Consider the following 14,236-nt stretch of genomic DNA (forward strand, 5'->3'; position numbering starts at 1 on the left):
AGGGACTATCAAATTCAAAGGATGATTTCAATTTTGGGACAAGGTGGATAACGTGTGTCTAGGATCTTTTGGTAATATTTCCTGGTTTTCATTGACATCTAAAAGGGTGACCCTGCAAGCCCTCTTTGGACCAGATTGCCTTAATGATGGTTCTGTCTGCGTCACAGCTGCAGGCTCAGAGCACAAGTTTAAAAAGTTTTGGTTACTAACATGTAAGCCTGACTTGAAAGGTGAAGCACAAGGCTGTAGATCAGGGGTTCTCAAACTGGGGGTTGGGACCACTCAGGGGGTCGCGAGGTTATTACATGGGGGTTGCGAGCTGTCAGCCTCTACCCCAAACCCTGCTTTACATCCAGCATTTATAATGGTGTTAAATATATAAAAAAGTGTTTTTAATTTATAAGGGGGGGTCACACTCAGAGGCTTGCTATGTGAAAGGGGTCACCAGTACAAAAGTTTGAGAACCACTGCTGTAGATATCTTGGGGGACTGAAAGTGTTTTACTGCCTGCTCTTCTGTGCTGCCTATGCTGGGGCCAAGACAGCGCCCATCAAAGAAAGTCAGTGGGAATCATTCCCTTAACATCAGTGGTGGTTCAAACCATGTATTCCACAACTCTTTAATCCCTGTAGGTAGGATCCTCACATCAAGCCTGTCAGCGCAGATTCATAGAATCATAGGTCTGGAAGGGACCTTGAGAGGTCATCTAGTCCAGTCCCCTGCACGCATGGCAGGATTAAGGATTCACTGGGTTCTGTGTTTCATAAGTCTGTAGGCTCTGCTTCTGAATCATGTTGTATCTTGCCCAGCTCCTTCCTGCTCCATGCAGCTCTCAGGGGTGGCTAATAGTTTTGCATGAGCCAGGAACAGACTGTCCTTGGATTCTTTCATTACACAAAGTGCAGTTCTCATTTTCCCATAAAGAGGGAGAGAGAAAATGTTGACCCCATTTTAGTGATATGATTTAATGTTTAAAAAGAATGTCTTCCACACTCGCTGAATGTGGAATGGGGAAGAATATGACAATTGTTTTTAAAGTGTGACAAAACTGGCCAAATTTTGAAAAATTGCAAAAAAACCTCTCATTTTAATTTTCCTGCGCATGAGGAGCAGAGATGTTGACCACAATCCTTGTCTGGAGTTTTAGGAAACTTGTTAAATCTTCCTATTCCTTTTCTCTGTTTCTAAATTGTCTTCTAAAGCAGTGGCTCACAACCTTTCCAGACTACTGTACCCCTTTCAGGAGTCTGATTCGTCTTGCATACCCACAAGTTTCACCTCACTTAGAAATTACTTGCTTACAAAATCAGACATAAAAATACAAGTGTCACAGCACACTATCACTGAAAAATTGCTTACGTTCTCATTTTTACCATATATATTATAAAATAAGTCATTTGGAATATAAATATTGTACTTACATTTCAGTGTATAGTATATAAAGCAGTATAAACAAGTCATTGTCTGTATGAAATTTTAGTTTGTACTGACTTTGCTAGTGCTTTTTACGTAGCCTGTTGTAAAACTAGGCAAATATCTAGATGAGTTGATGTATCCCCTGGAAGACCTCTGCGTACCTCCCAGGCGTACAGTACCTGTGGCTGGAAACAACAGTCTTAAACAATCACTTCTTGGAGCAGCTAGTAGTGGAGCACTCAAGAAGGGAAGCTATTCTTGACATAGTGGCTCAACTATAGTTACTTTTTAACAATCTCCTGCATGTTATTTAGGACTAAGCAACAGTGAAAAGAATGTAATTATGTTCTACATCTACAAAGGAAGATACCAAAATTTAGCCCAGAGACACTGACTTTTATGAAGGGGAACTTCCCAGAAATGAGGAGGCTCGTCAAAAAGAGCGTAAAGTGAAAAGGGAAGAAATTAAAATCCTTACACTTGGCATGGAGGCTACTTAATTCTATCACAGAGATTCCCAAGGGCAATGCAAACCTCTAAATAGGGGAAAGGAACAGAAAGCAAGAAATGAACCAGAAGGGCAAGATTAATGGATTTTAAGGCCATAAGAGCCCACTAGATTATCTAGTCTGATCTTCCACATAACTAGGGCCCTACCAAATTCACAGCCATAAAAAACATGTAATGGACCATGAAATCTGTTCTCCCTCTTCCCCGCCCCCTCCCCCCCCTGTGAAATCTGGTCTTTAGTATGCTTTTACCCTATACGATACAGATTTCACGGGGGAGACCAGCGTTTCTCAAATTGGGGGTCCTGACCCAAAAGGGAATTGTAGGGGGGTCACAGGGTTATTTTAGGGGGTTGTGGCATTGACACTCTTACTTCTGTGCTGCCTTCAGAGTTGGGCAGCTGGAGAGTGGCAGTTGTTGGCTGGGCGCCCAGTTCTGAAGACAGTGCCCTGCCAGCAGCAGTGCAGAAGTCAGGGTGGCAATACCATACCATGCCACCCTGACTTCTGCGTTGCTGCCTTCAGAGCTGGGCGGCTGGAGAGTGACGGCTGCTGTCTGAGGGCCCAGCTCTGTGGGCAGCAGCACAGAAGTAAGGATGGCAATACGGTACCATACCATACCATCCTTCTGCGTTGCTGCTGACTGTGGCTCTGCTTCAGAGCTGGGCTCCTGGCCAGCAGCCACCACTCTCCAGCTTCCCAGCTCTGAAGGCAGCACCGCCACCAGCAGCAGCACAGAAGTAAGGGTAGCAGTATTGCAACCCCCTCCCTACAATAACCTTGCAACCACCCCGCAACTCCTTTTTGGGTCAGGACCCCTACAATTACAACTCTGTGAAATTTCAGATTTAAATAGCTGAAATCATGAAATTTATGATTTTTAAATCCTATGACTGTGAAATTGACCAAAATGGACTGTGAATTTGGTAGGGCCCTACGCATAACACAGGCCCATTCCCCCTGCACTGAATCCAATGACTTGTGTTTGGCTAAAGCATATCTTCCAGAAAGGTATCAGATCTTGATGTGAAGACATTAAGAGATGAAGAATCCACCTGGGTTAGTTTGTTCCCATGCTTAATCACCCTCACTGCTAACATTTGTTCCTGATGTCTAATTTGAATTTATCTGGCTTTAACTTTCAGGCATTGACTCTTGTTCTGCTTCCCACTCCCTTAGATTAAAGAGCCCCTTAGCACCTGACATTTTCTCCCCATAGAGTTACAGCATAATAACGCTCCGTAAGTCTCTCATGATCAGGCCTTTTTTTTCAGTCCTTGAATAATTTTTGTCTCGCTTCTGCACCCTCTCCAGTTTTTCAACGTTATTTTCCAAATCTAGACTGTAGAACTTTATGCAGCAGTCCAGCATCGCTCTCCCCAATGCTGTATACAGCGGTAACATCTCACAGACTATGGGCCAGAAGGGACCATCATGATCACCTCCCTCCTCCTATTCACCATTCCCCTATTTATGATGGCTTTAGCATCTCCTTTCTCCCACAGTTAATCACAGGGTTTCCTCATTGTTTTTGATTAAGTATCTGTGGCAGAGGGGTGGCTGGAGGTGCTTATTAATAATTATTAATTGTTGGTTTGGGTATTTAACGGAAACATTGAATTATGTATCCTGTGTATTGAGTGTATGTTCCTGACCACAACCTGGGGAATGACTCTGAGACCCCACAAGAGGACAGAGAGCTACAGGGTGGCCTTTAATCATTTGATAGGTGACTTTTATGATTCCTGGTAATTCATTTGAGGAAATCTCTTTCTTGCACTCCTCTGTCATGCTGGCTACACAGTTGCACCTCTGGCTTCAGACTATGGGCAAGTCTACACTACCATGCTACATTGGAGTAGCTCCACCAATGCAGCTGCACCGCTGTAGTGCATCTGGTGAAGACACACTATGCTGATGGGAGAGCGCTCGCCCATTGGCATAATTACTCCACCTCCGTGAGAGGCATAAGCTATGGGCTTGGCTACACTTGTGAGTTAGAGCGCATTAAAGCAGCCCTGGGTGCCCTAACTCATGACGCGTCCACACTGGCAAGGCACGTAGAGTGCCTGGACTCCACGGCTGGAGCGCTCCTGGTAATCCACATCCACGAGAAGCATAATGCTTGCTGCGCCCCGGCTGGAGCACCACGGTGCCAGTGTAGACATCCAGGTCTATTAATGTGCTCTGATTGGCCTCTTGAAGTGTCCCACAATGCCTTTTCTAGCCACTCTGGTCATCACTTTGAACTCTACTGCCCTGCCCTCAGATGACCAACCGTCAGACCCGCCCTTTAAATTATCTGGGAATTTTGAAAATCCCCTTCCTGTTTGCTCAGAAAGGCGTGTAGTGCTCTCAGCACATCTTTCCAGGTGACCATGCCTCCACGTGCCAGGTGATCCCCAGTATGAAGCAATGGCGAGGTGCTGGACATCATCAGTGTTTGGGGGGAGGACGCTGTCCAGTCCCAGCTGCGCTCCAGTCATAGGAATTACGATACCTACAGGCAGATATCAAAGGACATGATGGAAAGGAGCCATGACCGGGACGCGGTGCAGTGCAGGGCTAAAGTGAAGGAGCTGCGGAATGCCTACCGCAAAGTGTGCGAGGCAAACAGCCGCTCCGGTGCTGCCCCCGTGACCTGCCGTTTCTACGAAGAGCTGGACACAATACTTGGGGGCGACCCCACCTCCACTCTGAAGACCACCATGGACACTTCAGAGCCCAGTTCAACAAGGCAGGAGGAGGAAAGCGGGAGCGAAGGTGCTGAGGAGGAGGGGGACAGCCCGGAATCCCTACATGCATGCAGCCAGGAGCTGTTTTCAATCCAGGAGGAAGATAGCCAGTCGCAGCGGACGGTGCTTGGGGACGAACAAACACCAGAGGAGGTGCCCGATAAGCGGCTTTTATTTTGGGAAGGAAGTTGTTTGGTGCAGGCACTTGGGGTGAGGAGGGTTAGGGCTGCATGAATGCCTAGATGCAGAATAGGGCATTGATGTGCTCTCTCACATCGTGGTAATGGGCCTCAGTGATCTCTTCAAAGGTCTCATGCAGAAGCTGGGCAATCCACTTGAGCAGGTTCCTTAGCAGAGCTACTGTGCTCCTTGTCCCAGGAAGGCTAACATGTCCACGCCACTGTGCCGTGAGGGGCGGAGGGACCATTGCTGCACACAGGTAAGCTGCATATGGGCCAGGGTGGAAGCTGCATTTTAGTAGAAGACCCTCCCTTGCTTCCCAGGTCACCCTCAGCAGTGAGATATCTTCCAGGACAAACTCATCCTGTGGAAAATGTGGGGACAGTGTTCAGTATAGGGGCTCCCTGCAGCTGTTGGCTCTCCCCAAGGCACAGAACCCCAGAGGACAGTACGGCCATGAAACAATCAGTCTCCCTTGCCCCTGTGCTTACTTACCATTTTGGGGCTCCTGTGGGTTATGTGTGCTCTCTTTGGGACGGGCAATTTCTGCTATTGTGTACACCGTGCTTGTCTTTAAGTACGGCCGATTCATTGCTGTGTCTGGTGTGAACAATGCTGCCTCTGTTAAGTGTTGCATTTTGGCTTTACAGCTGCAACCTTGAGATCCCAGCCGTCCTTGTTATCAATGGCCGAAAGACTCCAAAGAATCAGGAAGCATCCGCGAATAAGCAAAGAGGACATGCTGCATGAAGTCATGCAGAGGTCCCTTAATGAAAATCAAAAAGTGCAGGAGTGGCGGGAGAGTGAAAGGAGAGTCCGCCAGCAGAATGTGGATCGCTGTCACCAAAGCACAGAGCGGCTGCTAAGCATCATGGAGCGCCAAGCGGACTCGATACAGGCACTCGTAGCAATGCAGGCGGAGCACTTTCTCACCCGCCCCCCCTGCAGCCCTTGTCCCAAAACTCTTTACCTTGTGCCTCCATGTCACCGACAACCCACTTTCCCCAACATCCAGGTTCTTATCGTCACCAGCTGCCTCCAACACCTGTAGCTTCACCACCCAGCCCTGCAAACTATGACCCTTACCCACTGCACTCAATTCCCATCACCATGCATTTTAGCCAGCCTGAAGTGCAGCACTCATTGCACGGCACTCCAGACAGGAAGGCTGAGTATGATAACAGGACATACGCAAATCTGTGATTGTCCCGTTCCCCACCACACCCCCTTCCCTCCTCCCACACAGCACAGATGTGTCATGCCCTTTCTGTTTCTCAAGCAGTTGTGTTTCTTTTCAATAAATGAATTTTTTGGCTTTGAAAACATTCTTTATTATTGCATTAAGTAAAAGATACCGTAGCCCAGGAAAGCAACAGGCACTGCAAGTCAGTGCATCATATGTAGCAAACACAGATTCCTACTAACATTGGAACCACTGCACTTCACTCCCGTGCAGGGCACCAGACATTACTGGTGGCTTTCAGCTTCAAATTGCTCCCTGAAGGCATCCCTAATCCTTGCAGCCACGCGCTGGGCCCCTCTAATAGCCCTGCTCTCTGGCTGTTCAAATTCAGCCTCCAGATGTTGAACCTCTGCGGTCCATGCCTGAGTGAATCTTTCACCCTTCCCTTCACAAATGTTATGGAGGGTACGGCACGCGGATATAACCGTGGAGATGTTGTCATCAGCCAGGTCCAGCTTCCCATACAGACAGCGCCAGCGGCCCTTTAAATGGCCAAAAGCACACTCAACAGTCATTCTGCACCTGCTCAGCCTGTTGTTTAACCGCTCCTTGCTGCTGCCAAGGCTCCCTGTGTAGGGTTTCATGAGCCATGGCATTAAAGGGTAAGCGGGGTCTCCAAGGATCACAATGGGCATTTTGACTTCCTCTACAGTGATCTTCTGGTCTGGGAAGAAAATCTCAGCTTGCAGCTTCCTGAACAGGCCTGTGTTCTGAAAGATGCGTGCGTCATGCACCTTTCTGGACCAGCCTGCGTTAATATCAATGAAACGACCACGGTGATCCACAGTGCCTGGAGAACCATAGAGAAATACCCCTTCTGATTTATGTACTTGGAGGTTAAGTGTGCTGGTACCAGAATTGGAATATGCGTCCCATCTATCACCCCTCCGCAGTTAGGGAAACCCATTTGTGCAAAGCCAGCCACAATGTCATGCACGTTACCCAGAGTCACGGTTCTTCTGAGCAGGATGCGATTAATGGCCCTGCAAACTTGCATCAATATGATTCCAACGGTCGACTTTCCCACTCCAAACTGGTTTGCGACCAATCGGTAGTTGTCTGGAGTTGCCAGCTTCCAGATTGCAATAGCCACCCACTTCTCCACTGGCAGGGCCTCTCTCAATCTTGTGTCCTTGCGCCGCAGAGTGGGGGCAAGCTCAGCACACAGTCCCATGAAAGTGGCATTTCTCATCCGAAAGGTCTGCAGCCACTGCTCGTCATCCCAGACTAGCATGACGATGTGATCCTACCACTCAGTGCTTGTTTCCTGAGTCCAAAAGTGGCATTCCACTGTGGTGAGCAGGTCCGTGAATGCCACAAGCAATCTTGTGTTGTATGCGTTATGTGAGTAGACATCATCGTCAGACTCCTCACTGTCACTTTGTAGCTTAAGGAGTAACTCGACTGCAATTTGTGACGTGCTGGTGAGACCCATCAGCATATTCCTCAGCAGTTTGGGATCCATTCCCGCAGACCGAAAGGGAAGACAGAGCGCACAGTACAAAAACCGTTGAAAGATGGCGCCAAATGTGGATGGAAGCACGAGGATTGCTGGGATGCAAAGCAATGCATTGGGACAGGACTCAGAATGCCCTGCACCCCCTCACCCCCTTCCCACAAGCCACAGTGCCAGAATGGGAAGAGGTGCTCTGTGGGATAGCTGCCCATAATTCATCGCTCCCAATGCCACTGCAAGTGCTGCAAATGTAGCCATGCCAGTGCGCTTGCAGCTGACAGTGTGAACACACGGCAGTGCTTTCTCTGCTGCGGTCTCCGAGAGCTGGTTTAACTCACAGCGCGCTACATCTGCAAGTGTAGCCAAGCCCTATGTCAGCGGCAGAGCGTCATAGCACAGTGTGGACACTGCTTTAAGTCAATGTAACTTACATCTCTCAGCAGGGTGTAGTTTTCTCACGCCTGAGCAACATAAATTACATTGACTTAAGTGGTAGTGTAGATCAGCTTTATGCTTTATACTTCCCTATTTCCACCTCTAGCTTACAGTCACTGATCTGGTCAGAATGTGCCATAGATTTGTACACATCACAGGTGTCTGCTAAAGCAATCATTCTGTGCAGGTCACTGAAGCAGTCCAATTTATTGCTGTTTTCGGTGTGCTCTTCCCAGTGACTCATTTATTAGTGTTTTTAGGTGCTGGTCTAATATCTTGAGCATTTTTTGGTTTTGCCTAATTTACTGCACAATGCTGATTTATTTCCTGAGCAGCCTCCACTCTCTGCACTGAATGGGGCAGGAGTCCTGTGGAAAGAAATAATAGGTGATCATGTAATTAAAGACCATCATAATGCATAAGCACAGAGGGTCCCAATTAAGTTTGCATGAGGAAAGGTGAGTCTGGCATTTTCTAACCTTTGAATATGACCCTGCCAGCAGGTAGGGGATCTTGGGGGACAACTACTGCACTGGTGGGGTGCAAAATAAACTTTATTAAGAAAATGCAAAAACAGGGAAAATTCAATAGTGAGGGGTATGGGGTTTGTTAAGGTAGACAATTGGGGAGGGGTTTCTTTTAGTAAATAGGATAGGGGGTTTCAATAGTGGGGTACAATACAGTTGGGTACAATACAGTTGGTAACCAATTAACACTGAAGTATAAATGTAACAGGTAGCTAACAGTTTCTATGTAAAGGGTGTGTCACAGCAGCATATAACCAACTAACAGTTATGGGTAAAATGTGTTAAATAACCAACAACTCTAGGTAAAAATGTGTCACAGTGGTGTAAATGTAAAATGTGAGGTGTGTTAGAGAGAAAAAGGGTAACCAATGGGGTTTATGCTAGACTTCAGTAATACAATTGAGGTTTGGCAGCAGTGGGAGCGGGGTGAGCACGTGGGGGAAGGGATTAAAAGAGAGAGAGAGAGAGAGAAAGGCAGTGGTAGAGGAGTGAGGTTGGGGGATGGGGGAAGAGGAGCACGTGGTGGAGCAGAGGCCAAAGGCAGAGGGAGATTTAAACTCAGGGAGACACAGAGAGCAGACAGGCTGCAAGTTTAAACAGCAGAGAGACAATTATACAGAACACAGCAAATTCTTATCTATGATTTAACTTAACCAAGACTACACAAATTAGCAAGTAACAAAACACAATGCAACAATTCTTTAAGCCTAACTTACAGAGTACAATGCAAGCAATTTTCTAAACCTAACTTAACCACAGCTATGCAAAATGAAATTACAATTTATCTAGACTAAAGGCTAAATCTAACCTAATGGGTGCACCTCATACTAGGGGTAGTTCCAGAGGGCAGAGTGGTGTGTGCCCAGGATACAGCTCTGGGGGTGGGGGTTAACTAGTGGTGGCTGCAGCAGTGGGGTGGCTGCAAGCTGGCAGCCCAGGATACAGTCCAGGAAGGCACAGCCCAGCAGTGGCACAGGCTTATTTCTAGCAGCAAAGGCGCTGGTAAGCTAGAAGCAGATTACAGATACAGACCAAGGAGTTAGCTTGGGTCTGCCTGCTGGGGAAAGAAAGCCAGCAGCTAGAACAAAGGGAGTGTGCAAGAGGTTTTTCCTTACCAATCCCCAAAGCAGCAGCAGGAACAGCAGTTTCCGCATCAGAGGACGCAGAGAGGACTCGATTCGCTTACAATAATCAGGAGATCTCCAGGCACAAATTCGTTGCTCGTGGGAGGGGAGTTTAAAAACGGGGGTACGCTGAAAAACAACGAGAGCGGGGAGAGGGCCCCCCAAAGACCCCTAGCTGATCAGACCAGGTGGCAAAGCAAGGACCTTCTCCGGGGGTCTGATCAGAAAATGTCTGGTTTTAAGGGCAAACTCAGGCAGTTTCCCGCCAGTAACTTTGATTGGTTCCCCTTAATCCAGGGGAGGAGAGAAGGCAGGGAAAACTGCAGGTAGGCACAGGACATGTCTGGGCAAGTTCTGAGTCACAGGTATGTCTCATATGCTCAGCTATGTGGCCACTTTAGGTCTTGCATACCTGGGCAGAGCACCCTACACCGAGCCGGGTCCGAACAAAGAAGCTAGACAAAGGATCGAAAAGCCCCCCCCTCCCTGAGCAGAGCAATGGCTCCAGTCAGTCTGCACAAGCCATTTCCATGAGCAGGGCCAGGCTGTGACTTTGGTCAGTTCCATGGCGGGGTGGGGGTGGGGGGGGCGGCCACTCAGAATCCAGCAGGGGGACAGCTGTAACAGACAGAATACTTGACTTTACAACCACAATAGCTTTATTTCTACATATGTTTTTTGTACTTAAACACATATCGTAAATGAAGATAACTTTCTCAAATCAGAACATCTTGGGGTCAGCAAAAGGCATCTCCCTGGCTCCAGGACTATCCCTTTACCAAATGTCAAAGTCCTGCTGTAAGCCAAATTATTATAATGGAAATGACTGGCAACCTAATGATAGAATTCATAACTGCTCTTTACATAAAAAAAACCTACATTAAAAGAACATTAAGGTTGCAAAGTCAAGGACTCAAAAGTTAGGAAATGCCAGAATGAAAGATGCTGGAGCATTTAACAGCACCTGATTCAGTCCCTGAGCAGTATCCATCCTGTGTGCTGAATGAGACAGAGCTAGTGTGGAAAAAATAGCATGTGCTGATGTAATTAGAGACTGTATCATAATGCAGACACGTAAGGGAGCCAAACTAAAGTCATATGGTTAAACTAACACTGTCATTTCCTGATTTTTGAGTGCTTGACTTTGCAACCTTAACATTCATTTAACACAGTTTTGTATATAATTTCCTAAATTATTTTAAGAAGCAAACCGAAAAACAAATTCCATCATACAGAAATTCAGGGCTCATCATTTAGATCCACTGCACAGGTCTCTGCCCTTTGAGCTAATGGGGTAACTCAGTGGTTCTCAAACTTTTGTATTGGTGACCCCTTTCACACAGCAAGCCTCTGAGTGCGACCCCCCTTATGAATTAAAAACTCTCTTCTTTATATTTAACACTATTATAAATGCTGGAGTGAAGCTTGGTTTGGGGTGGAGGCTGACAGCTCGCGACCCCTCATGTGATAACCCTGTGACCCCCCTGAGGGTCACAACCCCCAGTTTGAGAACCCCTGGGGTAACTAGTAGCGGCAGCAGACTACTGTTCTCTGTGTAGACCAGCTACTACAGAGGGTTTCACAACTAGTTTCTGACAGAAAAGGAGTGTTGCTTCATTTACCTTATTTGTTCAAGCCCAGTTATGAGAGGAGTTTGCTCCAGTGGATTAGGTATTGAATGATAATTGAGACAACCTGTATCCCACACATGCTTTTTCTGTTAGTGTTTTTCAGAATTGCAGTTAAATATTCTTAGGCAAGTAAATATCATCTACCTCAGTTGATTTATTCACACCAGTTTGAACAAGTACATCAGAACCAGAAGCTTTCTTTTGTGCCTATTGAATTAAATCTTGCAAAATTGTAATAAAAATGTGTCATCCTAGGCTCAGATGTTCTAATCCACCCTTCCAATGGCAGTAATTGTAATTAAAAACTAATATTTTACTTGTCTATTAAAAAAAGTTACTTGCTAAGGGCAAACAGACTTTTACATTTCCAAGACTGATTTAATTAGTTATATAAAACTATGTGAAGTACAGTAAGAATGAGAAACTTCTGTGTGTCACTGTAGCTAAACCTTGTCTTCAACTATCCAACTTATAACAAGGAGTAGTGGTGCAAAGCATCAGTGTCCTCTGGTGTCCTCTCTGAAGAGCAAAGTTGAAATTCTCTTCCTTCCTTCCAGATTACTTCAGGAGATCCCAAGTAGATAGCTTGGTCTGTTCTGATTAATTCAGGTTAGGCAGGGAAGACAGCTGTTTCCCATTAGCTTCACCATGTCGAGGGAGGATCCTGCCTACCCAATCCTGAGGAGTATGCGTCCCAGGGCCCCATTGGCTGTGATTCAGGATCTTGGATCTGGAAATTGAACCCTCAAGTGCCACTAGGGAAGGATGGTAAAATTGTTGATGATGAAGAAAAGGCAGAAGTGTTCAGTAAATATTTCTGTTCTGTATTTGGAAAAAGCACAATGCCATATTCACAGAGTACAGAGACAATTAAATACTTGACATTCCAGCAGTAACTGCAGAGGTTGTTAAGCAGCAACCGCTTAAGTCATACATTTTAAAATCAGCTTGAACCCAGAAGTTTTAAAAGAATTGGCCAAGGAGCCCTCTGAACTATTGATATTGATTTTTAACAAATCTTGGACACTGAGGAAGTTCCAGCAGACTGGAAAAAAGCTAATGCTGGGCCAATATTTAAAAAAGGGTAAACAGTGACCCAGATAAGTAGGCCAGTGGGCCTGATGTCAGTCCCAGATAAAACCATGGAAGGTCTGATACAAGACTTAGTTAATAAAGAATTAAAGAATTGTCATATGGTTAATCCTATTCAACAGATTTGTACGGAAAATAGGTCTTGTTAAACAAACTTGACATTGGTTTGCGATGAGGTTGATAAAGGTGTTATTGACATGATATAACTAGACCTACCTATGTAAGATGTTTGACTTAGTACCACATGACATCTTGATTAAAATATTATCACTGATCAAAATCAATGTAGCCCACGTTAAATAGATTAAAGTGTCCAACTAACAGGTCCCCAAAAGTAATCTAAAGGGGGACTTATCAACAAATAGGGGCAGTGAGGTTCTATAAGAATCTGTTCTTGGCTCAGTGGTATTCAATATGATTATCACTGATCTGGGAGGAAATATAAAATCATTATTGGTGAAGTTTGCACATCACACAAAACTTGGTGGAGTGGCAAATAATGAAGGGGACAGATCAGTTATACAGTACAATATAACTATATATATTGCATGGTAAAATGGGCTCACTTGAATAACATGCTTTAATACAGTTATATGCAAGGTCATATGTCTAGGACCCAAAAACATAGGTCACAGGACAGGGGACTGTACCCTAGAAAGCAGAGACTCTTAAAAGGATCAGGGGTCCTGGTGGAATCTGACTGAACATGATCTCCCATGATGTGATGGCAAAGAGGGCTAAAATAATCCTCGGGTAGATAAACAGGGGACTATTGGTTAGGAGCAGGGAGATGGTGTTACCACTTGTGATGATGGTGTATATAAACCCTGCATCAACTGAGAAGGGGTTAACTAAAGCCTGAGAGGTCTGTCTGCCCTCCCCCCGTTATTATACCTGGAGGATGTGTCAGGCTCAGGGAGGAGTTGGAGTTCAGAGCAGGTGGGAGGAGGAGACCCAGGAACGAGGTGGTCTAGAACGCCCTCTCTGTGGGAAGGGTCTGCTAGAAGCCAGGCAGAGGGAGAACTGTGGGAAAGCTACAGGAGTGCAGCTAGCTCCTGAGGTGGGCCATGGGAAAAGGGCAAGGCCAGGGAGGCAGCCCTTTGGCTCAGCGTTCAGTAGAAGAGCAGAGAACTGGAGATGGACCAAAAACTCAAGTCTGAGGTGTGCAGAAGTTACTTAGTTTGTATTTTTGTCTGGTTTTCGAGTTCTGGCAGGAAGCTCCAGGGGGAAGCCCTGCAAGCCACTGCTTTGGAAGAAGAATAAGGCAAAAGAGAAGCCCAAGGCGGGTGGAAGATGTGTTGATTGACAGTATTCTGACAGACATTCTCTGTTTGGGACATCAGTGAAAGAGACCGAGCCATAGACAGGTTGGCCTAGTGGTCACAGCTACAGTAGTTGGTGAACAGGGATTGGCGGAATCACTAGTGCTGGGTTCTTTTGTTAGTGTTACAGAGCATTGCTGGTGCTGCACAGTTGTTAATGCTGCTAGTGCTGCTATTCTTGGAGCTCCGGTGTTAGCTGCTCTCACAAAGAGTGCAGCATGTTGATTCAGCAGACCCCGATGTTATTCAAAAAGAAAGACCACAGGCTCAGTTTGCTGGCAAAGGTGCCCGGCCAGGTTTATTGTCCGCAAAGCACGGTACTAGTGCCCTGTCCAATGAGTTACGGGGACACTAACACATGTACGCCCGTGACAAGGTAAAGGCTCAGTCAACATAACAGAATGCTGTCCCCTTGGTTGATACAAAGATGCCCCTCTAATGACTTCTCCTTTTATACATTGATACACACAACTTATGTATTACATTGTTAGTCACCACCCTTATACAGGGGTGAAAATAAGTTAAAGGACTTACCAGTATGCCGGAGTCCTGAGCAGGGGCGTGGC

At 46.2% G+C, this 14,236-nt stretch overlaps 1 protein-coding gene across 1 annotated transcript in view; it reads left to right on the forward strand.

Moving 5' to 3' along the window:
* Positions 1 to 14,236, forward strand: part of IL20RB (interleukin 20 receptor subunit beta) — a 31,220-nt gene that overhangs the window by 298 nt on the left and 16,686 nt on the right. The gene's annotated exons all lie outside the window — the stretch shown is intronic.

The sequence above is a fragment of the Terrapene carolina genome, unplaced genomic scaffold, assembly GCF_002925995.2.
Source record: "Terrapene carolina triunguis isolate 2854851 unplaced genomic scaffold, T_m_triunguis-2.0 Scaffold93, whole genome shotgun sequence".
Lineage (NCBI taxonomy): Eukaryota > Metazoa > Chordata > Testudines > Emydidae > Terrapene > Terrapene triunguis.